The following is a 10,137-nucleotide window of genomic DNA, read 5'->3' on the forward strand; positions in this document are numbered from 1 at the left end:
AAAAAGGAACATGTAAAGCAACATTCATCTTTTCAGACAGTTATATAGCTTTTATAATAAAAAAAATGAATTACGCTAAGTGAACAACAAAGCTAAGACGCATTTTGTATTATACATCCGAAATAATGTCTATCAAACTTAAAAAAACAAGCACAACAATCAATATGTCTAGGATGCACCACATTAGGATACATTGGATTATGAAACACAGCGCAAAATACAGTAAAGAATGTAAAAAAGAAATCACTTTTTGCTTTGTTTATTGTGTATTCAGTCCAGTTTACAAAAATATGCTCTAATTTGTTTTCTAGTCAAGGTACTTACGATAACATTTTCTTTCCCTAATTTGTTTAACAGTGCAGGTAGGGTGTGTCTTAGTGACTGCAGGAGATAATTTGTGCGCCTGTATGGTACTAACCACCTGTCTTGGCTGCGGGTACGCGCGTCACTTTCTTCGCGTTCAAGTCGTGATGTTTGTTTTAAAAGTGTTCTACAATTTTTGGAGCCGAAGGAAAAAGAATGCAGTAGCCGGTATTCATAGAGATGAGTTACTCGTATTATTTTATATTTATTAAAAAGTTGCGCAGTAGAATGGAAATAAGGTAGATTGGCTACATGTCGAAGTGCTCGTTTCTGAAGTTGAAGAAGTGCACGAAGATTATGCTTCGTGGTGGTAGCCCACACAAGCGCACAATAATTCAGATGCGATTCAAACAAGGCATGATATATTTGCAACCTCACTTTCTCTGGAAAAAAATGACGGCAACGGGATAACACACCTGCGGCAGATGACAGTGATTTCATAACTAGTTCAATGTGATATGTCCAGTTCATATCTTCTGAAAGTGTTACGCCCAATACTTTGTATTTGCTCAACGACATGAACTGGAGTCGACTTTGACCGAATGGCAAACAATTGAGCTAGTTGGTAGGGTTTCAAGCAATAAAATAGGTAGGCGTACAGATAAGGCCACCAGTAGAGGCAAACTAGCCTGTTGTCCGTTTCCCTCTTCTTGTGTCTGTGTCTGTAGGACGAGGAACAGGTTGTCGATGAAAGGGCAGAAGTCGTCACCAAAATTGTCTTCGGTGCGCCGCTTCCCATCATACAGCACGCTTTCTTTTAGAGCGCAATTCGATTATGCGTCCGCGTTATTTCGTATGCAACAAGCCATAACTGCTCTCTGCCCTAACATGTAAATATTAATGCAAATATAATGTCAATATTAGTTTAGTTGGTCCAAAAATGCCATGTGAAGCCAGAAAACCTTTTTTTTAATACAAAGAGAGAATGCGCATTTAAGCGCTTTGTGTGAGCCGTTGATAGCTGCATTCCGGAGTACAGTGACAAACGACTTATTGGCCATGACAACAGGCCCGCCGGTGCGAAACATTCTACGAGCCAGTCCGGTTTCGACAATGTTCATATGCCATACGTGCAAACAGGCGCGGATCCAGGGGGGATGTCCGGATGTCCTGACCCCCCCCCCCCCCTCAAATTTCTGCATCGCCCCCTCGCTGACAGGGGGATGGCCCTGTCGCAAAAAAAATATATGGCCACCAGCATTCTTCAAAAGTATTTTTCGCGAGTACCGTTGGTATCAGCCCTGTAGAAGTAAAGCTAGCTCGCTCACAAGCTTACTTGTATTCCGTAGGAGTGTGGTGTCGCGAAGTTGCCGTAGTTTTTCTCATGAACACCTTGGACCTCCTGGCGCCGGCCGTGCCTTACTCGTCCCGTCGGTGGCGTCGAATGAACGAGGGGACGTCCCTTTTGCCAAGCACGCCGAGGTCCGCTCGAGCGCCTTCGCGCCTGATTAACTTAGTTTCCCCTTGGGGTGTCAACGGTTGCCTCATTGGCTGTCATCGGTTCCGCGACCAACCTGCTTAATGAAAGAGATCTCTCGCTGAAGTGTCCATATATAAATAAAAACAACTAACAGCTACACTAAGAACTACGCATAGGCAACTTTTTTTAGCTGTAGCTCTCATTGTGATCACAGTTGCACGTTGACAATATCCAGTACGAGCACAGGACCGTTCGTACGCTACAAGTTTTTCATCGTAACTTCGCAGTTTTATTGTCGTACATTAAGCATAGGAGGCTCAAACCCGCCGGATCCGTTTATCTGAGTGGGCATTCTCGCGGAGCGGGGCGAAGTTTCGAGCCGCGGCTGCGAAGTGGGGGAGCGTGACGTCAGCGGCGAACGCCAGCGCGCGGGCCTAGGATGGCGTCGCGTGGTTAGAGAAACGGGAGCAGATGCGCGCCTTGTGTAAAGGATGACGTCGCGTGAGAAACAAAACATGAAGACGCTGGCTCGCGCTCTCGGCTACTACGCCACATCGTTATTCTTGTAGGTGGCGTCGCGAATCTTCATACGCGGTGATTCGCATATTGTAAACAACCAGTGTAGTGGTTGCCGCGTTGGAGCGTAGCGTTACGCCCGTATTCAAAAACGTTCCTGTAGTCAACGCAACACCTCGACTCAAGAGGAAATATAGCACCGCCATCCCTCCAAAGAAGTGGTCACTGAGCTTCATGATCATTCACGGGAATTCTTTAGAATTGTCGCGTCTTTATCAGTCGAGAGGGGGCGCTGTGCTCAACAAGGTGGAGTGGAGGAAGAGCTTCGAGTCGAGGGCTGTTTGAGAATAGGGGAGTTAGTCCTCCAAATCAATCGAAGGTGTATCAGCCGAACACAAAGACTTCTTAAGGAAATCAAGGAGTCCCAACAGAACTCCAAAGACGGACACGTGCTTACGCATTTATAACGAACCTGCAAAAGATCATCCCAAATTTTATTTTAAGAAACAATAGAGGCTTAGATATACCGGGTGTTCAAAATTAAGTTTTATGATTTTCTTAAAATTAGACACTGGCAGGCACGTGAAGACAATCTGCGCAAATAAGTTATGTGGCCAGGGGGACACAAAGTGAGATGATAATTATCACTGTTAGCAGCCGAATTAACTAAAATTGAATAATCAACTTTTTAATGACTGCAGTAAGTGTGTATGTTTGTATTCAAAAGTTAAAGGCAGTCGTGTTTCTACACAGCTTCACTTGGAAGAATTCTTCTAGCATGTCTGTGATCCGAGATATCCAAATCCAAATTTTAATTGTCGTTCGCGTGATTACACATGCAACTTGCAAGAGAGTGAGGATCGGCGCAAAGCTCCTCCCTGATGTGACACCGCTGTTGCGTGCGGCATTTAGTCTGACAACGGGGCGGAGGCATTGGCAAAGATAATAACTGTCCCCCTTCCCCTCACGGCTGGTGAAATGAAAAAAAAAATCGAAGAACCCGTAACCGCTGTCGTAACACGCGACCGCGCAGCCTGTAAAGATGGCGGCCGCTGCCATGCCGAGATAATGGCGCGATCGGAGAAGCCGGAGGGCAGTACGCGTGCGTCATGGTGACTAGACGACCGGGCATGGTCCTTGCCTGGGCTACGCAAATAAAGTGACTGCTGATTTCCAAGTATTGTAAGTTTTATTGAAATCAAGAGCAACAACTGCACCATCAACAGCAGAACCCTTTTTAGCTATGCTAACGAATATTTCATACTGCCGCTTTAAGTTTGGTGTTGTGAAGTGCAAATCTCATGACAACACTTCACCCATCAAGATGTCAATGCCCTAAAAATGTTCAAAATGCCTCCCTTCCACAGCAACGCAAAGCATAAACCGCTCTCGCGTCGACTCGATTATTCTGCGCAGTACGACAATTGAAATTTGGAGTCGGATATCTCGGAGCACGGACACGCTAGAATAATTCTTCCGACTGATACTGTGTAGAAACACGACTGTCTCTAAGTTTTCAATACAAACATACCCACTTACTGCAGTCAACAAAAAATAGTTGTTCAATTTTAGTTAATTGGGCTGCTCACAGCGATAATTATCATCTCACTTTGTGCCCCCCTAGCCACATAACTTATTTGCACAGGTGGTCTTCGCGTGTGCCTAATTTTAAGAAAACCATAAAGCTTAGTTTTGAACACCCTGTATTATCAGGCACAGCCGCCAAGCACATGGCTGTATTGGGTAACGTCCTTTTCCTATAAGCTCGGAGAAACCGATACCTGGCTTCGCTACAGGTCTTCTTCCTCTTTCTGGGGTTTTACGTGCGAAAACGAGTTGTGATTATGGGGTAGTGGCGCACCGACGGGGGGAATTCGGGGGTCGTAACCCCCCCCCCTCCCCCTGAGGCCGAGTTAGCCCCCCTTTTGTTTAACCCTTTTTCTTTCCTTGCGCCTTGGAGTACTGCAAGTTAGATGTAAAACGCGCAATCGTTTGCACACTCGCAAACTTGCGCAAAAAGCGCATTTTTTGACAATTATACCGTGAAGAAACTCAAATTAGGGCTGTTTAGATGGTATTGTCAAACTAAGGCAAACTGTCAACCCCCCTGGCAGAGATCCTGGGTGCGCAACTGTTATGGGGCACGCCGTAGGGGAAGGCTCCGGATCAATTTTGGCCACCTGGGGTTCTTTAACCTGCACTACAACGCAAGTACACGGGCGTTTTTGCATTTCGCCTCTACCGAAATGCGGCCGCCGCGGCCGGGATTCGATCCCGCGATCTCGTGCTCAACGCCTGAGGTGACTGAGCCACCACGGCGGGCTACAGGTGTTGCTCTAGCCGGATAAAACGCGGGTTTATCGTGAGCAAAAACGGAAAACTTCGGTAAATAAGAAAGGCTACTATCATCATCATCATCATTGACAGAAGCTGACCCCCCCCCCCCCCCCCCTCAGAAAAAACCTGGATCCGCCCCTGCGTGCAAAGGGGCACTAAACTTAAGCCAAAATGCATAATACTATACTAAAGGGGGGATACCAAGCAGGGGCACTATAACGTAAAATGATTCCAAGTTGGTTTGATTCCAAACTGCTGACGCCAAAATGACGTCGCAGAACATGCGTATGGGGGCGGGACACGACGACGTTTTCCAAACAGGCCAATCAGCAGACTCCAACTTTGCCGAAAGCACGCTTTGCTTGTTTTTTACTCCTAAAGGGGCTGTATAGCAACCTCATGTTAAATATGAACGCCTAATAAATGGATAATTGTTTTTCGCTCATAATAAAATTGTTTTGTAATGTTTTGACGCGCAAGTGACTGAAGCGCATTTCCAATTAATTTCAAGTATTCGCATTTTTCGAGCCGTAGTCACACACGCGTCGATTCCGCATCCGAGCTAGTCCGAGCCATTTCGCTGTGCACAGGTAAGATGGCGGCTAAGTAGAAGCAGCTGATCAGTGCCGTGGCCCGCATTTAGTGTACCTTTGCCCGTAACGCTGCACGATTAGATGAGTCTCGGCCTCCGTGGTGTGCTTTCGCCCGAGAAGAATTTCGAAAGCTGTGAACATCATGGAAACCGTGAAAGCGTAGCGCAAGGTGAGCAAACAACATCGACCTCTCGTGCCTAATGCCTAGACAGTCGCATCTGAACATCTGCAGTGGTCGCGGGATGCTCACATTTGCTTTTATTCGCACAGGATAACCAAGAATCGATGAAGGTTGGAAAGCAGTACATCGCAACAGATACTGGTAAGCAAACTTTTTCTTTTTCTTTTCAGAACGATCTGAACTGTCTGTCTCCGGATGTGGGTGAAGTGCGCAATGATAAATCTCCCCTACATGTTGGAAGTGGACTTAACCGGGGAAAATGATTTGTTCTTCGTTTGTTTGTGAAGTTTATTACGTTTCAGAAAAACAGTGATTATGTTGTGATAATGTTACAAAACATTGAGTAAGTGTAACCGCTATTTTTTAACGGCATGGTGAAATGATATGTGAAACGATACGACGTGTTGCTTGTATTAATTTGCTGTGGTCCCGCGAAACCTGAAAGTACGAAAAAATGGCGGCACCTCCAAAGGGACCCCACTATCGGCAGCTCAGACCACTCTGCTTGTTGAGTTTATGGAGCAGCACACTTGGCGAGAGGCGCCACAAGCCTCTCGCCAAGTATGAGTGCTGCGCATAAAAAAAGCGTTGTGCAATGAGCTGACTGCCGCGCTCAACGCGCTAGGTCCGGCTGTAAAAACAGCCCGGCGCCGGCGCCAGTATTGGGCACGAATAGTGCACGAAATGAAAAAACTTGCCGCGCGAGTTGAGTCGGAGAAGAGGTGAGCCTGCAGCTAGAAACATACTTCAGAACGTAAGCTCACTGTTTTCATGTTGTTGCAGAAAACCAGGAGGCGGCAATTTGGGCGGGCTGGAGGGCCGCGTCATGGACGTTTTGAGCCGGACCGGCCCAGGCTACGCGCCGGTGGATTTTTTCGCCGATGACGCCGAGGTGCGTAGCGTTTTGTGTTGCTATGTGGACCGGTTTGGGGAATTTACACTGTTCAGAGCTGGTGAATGTTTTACTGCTGTGTGCTTATGTCTGTTTTCTTGCAGTTAAGAACACATGCCAGCACATGATATCCATACTTTGCAGAAATGAAAATCTGGCCCCACTAGAATAACATAAGAAACCAATGCTGTTCAGAAACGTCCTGTGAATAATTATATGGTTCGTTACTCCGTGAAGCATGTGTAGTCACGAGTAAGTCAGTTGATGCATCAAGCATATTCTGTAGAGAGTGAATAAATCTGAATAGACTTGGCAAACAGTTCATAGAACTGAAGCAACAATAACGGTATTGAAATCATATTCATCAGGTGCAACGCTCCCACACTGTGTCTACTATGCATTGTTGCTGCAGCAGGCAAGCTCCAGCGAAGAGGAGGCCGCTGCCACCCGTGTGCCTCTCGCGACTGCCCCAACCCCAAGTGTCCGTGGGCACAGAGCCTGGGACGAGCGGCACTGCGCGTAAGGCACTTTAACAGCAATTGCAATGCGAAGCCTTCAGAACAAAGCACTGCCTGTTGCGAACTTTTAAACAGAAAAAAAAAAAATTATTTCACATAGTCACCTACAAAGAAACACAGCTAGTCCCTGCCATAATGTGACTGTGCAAGACGAAACTATATTCTGTTTGACTAATCATACCACTTGTAATGCAGCTTCTGTAGCGTTCAAGTTGTCGTGTAGAAATTAATATTGGTGCAGCATATTGTAGTGGAGTGGTGTCGGTTTATTTATTTACCCAACTGTCAGGTTAATATTGCCTACAGCTTGTTGCCGGGAATAGTTTCCTATGTTTCCACTTATGAACCAGCGAATGTTCAACATAGAAGGGCACAACAAATTTTTATCCTCTTTGCCCATTTCATTTTTAAGGACCATCAACGCAGCAGCAGCCCCGCAGACCACCTCGGCAGCAGCAGCCACTAGAAGATGCGGCCTGCAGAGCAGCATCAGAATACGCGAGGCAGGGGCAGCTGGCGGAGGCTGCAAACGTGGAGGCCGTCAGGTTCCACCAGATGCTCCTTGAGAAAAACAGGCAGGTACGTACAACTCGTCCAGGTTGCAATTTTTTAAGAAGGGATCAGTATAGGGGATTTGTATTCACTGGGCTCAAGTGTTCATTGGTTTGTGTACTTATGTATCCTCTGTGAGGTGCCTTCTCATTCTGTTACTTCGCAAGTTACAAAACATTTTCGTGGTTGCATGTACCGGCACAGCATGTTCATCTTTTGCAGGTAAATTCAGCTTATCACCGACATTGCCTTCTTAGTGACAAAGGTGGCTTGGTAGCATTTTCTGTATTTGAACATGTTTTTAACATAACAGATCATATACAGTTTGTACTTCAACTTCTCACGTCATATGCATACGTTCTCACTGCCCTCTAGAGTAACCGTGATGAAAGTGTAACCCTTGCAAACACTGTGAAACGAACAATATAATTTCGTATCCCCTAGCTGCAGTAAGTGCATTTTTTTCACAGCATCAACAAGTGGTGGAGGAGCTGAGGGCCTCCCGCTTGGTGCAGCAGCAGCTGGCGGTAGAGATGAGGGGTTTGCGGGAGGCGACTGCCCTCATCGCAACCACCTTGCGCCAGCTCGTGGCTTCCATCGCCCATGGCCTCCGCGAGCCGCCTCAGCCGTAGTTTGTGACAGGAGCCTCTATTACATGTTGTTTTTTATTTATTTATTTATTCAAAATACCCCCAAAGGCCCTCATTATGAGGGTATTACATGGGGGGGGGGGGGTCACAGGCACTGGTCATAGATTATACATCATATTAAAGAACAAGACAATATAACAAAAATAATAATAGAGTGATACAAAGGTAATATACAAAATTAGTCACAATTATTTCAGAGAAAAACATTAGTACATATTAGGAGAACATAAGGCAACTGCAATGAAAAGCAAAACAGCAACAAACATCGAAAACACTGTAAAAGTCCTAAGATAATAATAATAATAAGATTAGTTGACAAGTAGTGAGCGAATTAAATCTTGAAACTTAGTCAAGTCAGGTTCCGTGGCAATGTCTGATGGTAAGGCGTTCCACTCAGTTATTGTGCGCGGTAAGAATGAATATGCATAATGGAATGACTGGCAATTAATGCGTTTGACTTTGTATTGATGGTCACGACGTGGAAAGATAACTTGTGGTGACTGAAAGAAATCATCATAAAGTGATGGATGATGATAAAGCTTATGGAAAAGTGATAGGCGAGAAATTTTACGGCGAAGTGCTAAGGTGTCCAACTCAGCTTTATTCTTTAACGAGGTGATGCTGGTGTAACGTGAATAATCTAAAAAATGAAACGCGCAGCACGGTTTTGCAAGGCTTCGATGTTACTGATGATATAAGTTTGTTCGGGATCCCAAATGGCAGACGCGTATTCTAGTTTAGGACGGATTAATGTTGTGTACGCTAGTTTTTTAACATGCATTGGGGCTTCTTTTAAGTTATGTTTAATAAGTCCGAGAGTACGGTTAGAAGAGGCAAGGGTAAGATTAATATGATTATTCCATGATAAGTTTGACTGAAGATTGATGCCAAGGTACTTGTAAGTTGTGGCGAGTTCCACAGAGTTGTTATCAACAGAGTAGGTGGTTGGAATTCGTGGCCTATTGGTGAAAGCCAAGAGTTTAGTTTTGGAAACATTTAATGGCATTAACCAATTAGAACACCATGCACTTATTGCCTCCAGGTCAGTTTGTAGTAAGTGATTATCAGTGTTACTTGTTACACATCGATAAAGTACATATTCATCTGCAAATAGTCTGATTTTGGATAACACGCAACTGGGCAAATCATTAATATAGATTAGAAAGAGTAAAGGTCCAAGTACGCTGCCTTGTGGAACTCCAGATGTAACATCAGCATGAGATGAGTTAGAATTGTTAACTGATGTAAACTGAGTTCTAGATGAGAGAAAATCGGTGATCCATGCAATTATAGTAGGGTGAATGTTAAGCTGTGAATGTTTAAGCAACAACCTATGGTGTGGAACACGATCAAATGCCTTGGAAAAATCTAAAAATATTGCGTCAACTTGAAACCCAGCGTATATCTGTGCACGTATGTCGTTAATAAATCCGGCTAGTTGGGTTTCGCATGAGTAGCCCTTGCGAAAACCGTGCTGATACTTGAAAATAATGTTATGGTCTTCAAGGAAGTTGATGACTTGAGTGTGTATTATATGTTCGAGTAATTTACAAATAGTACTGGTTAAAGAGATGGGACGATAATTGAGCGGACAAGCACGATCACCTGATTTGAAAATGGGTATTATTTTAGCTATGCGCCAGTCATTAGGAATACAGCCTGTTGATAGTGACTGGGAAAATAGAGCGGTTAACATAGGACAAATACTATGCGATGTATTCTTTAAAAATTAATTATTGAAGCCTAGATGGTCGGCGCTAGATGACGTTTTAAGATTGCTTAGTAGAGCTAAAACACCAGACTCACTGATGACTATCTCGTGCATTGTGATTCCTACTAACGCCTTTAAAGTTGGCAATGAGTTAACGTTTTCATGAGTGAAAATTGTTACAAATGTATCATTAAGAAGTTGAGCACAGTCTGAATCGAGGATAGGAACTCCATGAGAATCAGTAAGACTGATGTCAGTGCGAGTTACAGGATTTACAACACGCCAAAAGCGACGAGTATTATTTTTTAGCATGGATGGTAAATCACGAGAAAAAAGTTATGGCGAGTAGATTTTAGCAATGCCTTATAAGCCTTTTCGCACGCTTTGTGTTTCTCATGGGCACT

At 44.7% G+C, this 10,137-nt stretch overlaps 1 long non-coding RNA gene across 1 annotated transcript; it reads left to right on the forward strand.

The window, feature by feature from the left end:
• The first annotated feature begins 5,056 nt into the window (after positions 1-5,056).
• On the forward strand, positions 5,057-6,297 carry LOC125945927 (uncharacterized). Its single transcript, XR_007467229.1, has 3 exons — positions 5,057-5,398; positions 5,500-5,551; positions 6,194-6,297. It is a non-coding gene; the product is annotated as an uncharacterized LOC125945927 (long non-coding RNA).
• The last annotated feature ends 3,840 nt before the right edge of the window (positions 6,298-10,137 follow it).

The sequence above is a fragment of the Dermacentor silvarum genome, chromosome 5 (genome assembly GCF_013339745.2).
Source record: "Dermacentor silvarum isolate Dsil-2018 chromosome 5, BIME_Dsil_1.4, whole genome shotgun sequence".
Lineage (NCBI taxonomy): Eukaryota > Metazoa > Arthropoda > Arachnida > Ixodida > Ixodidae > Dermacentor > Dermacentor silvarum.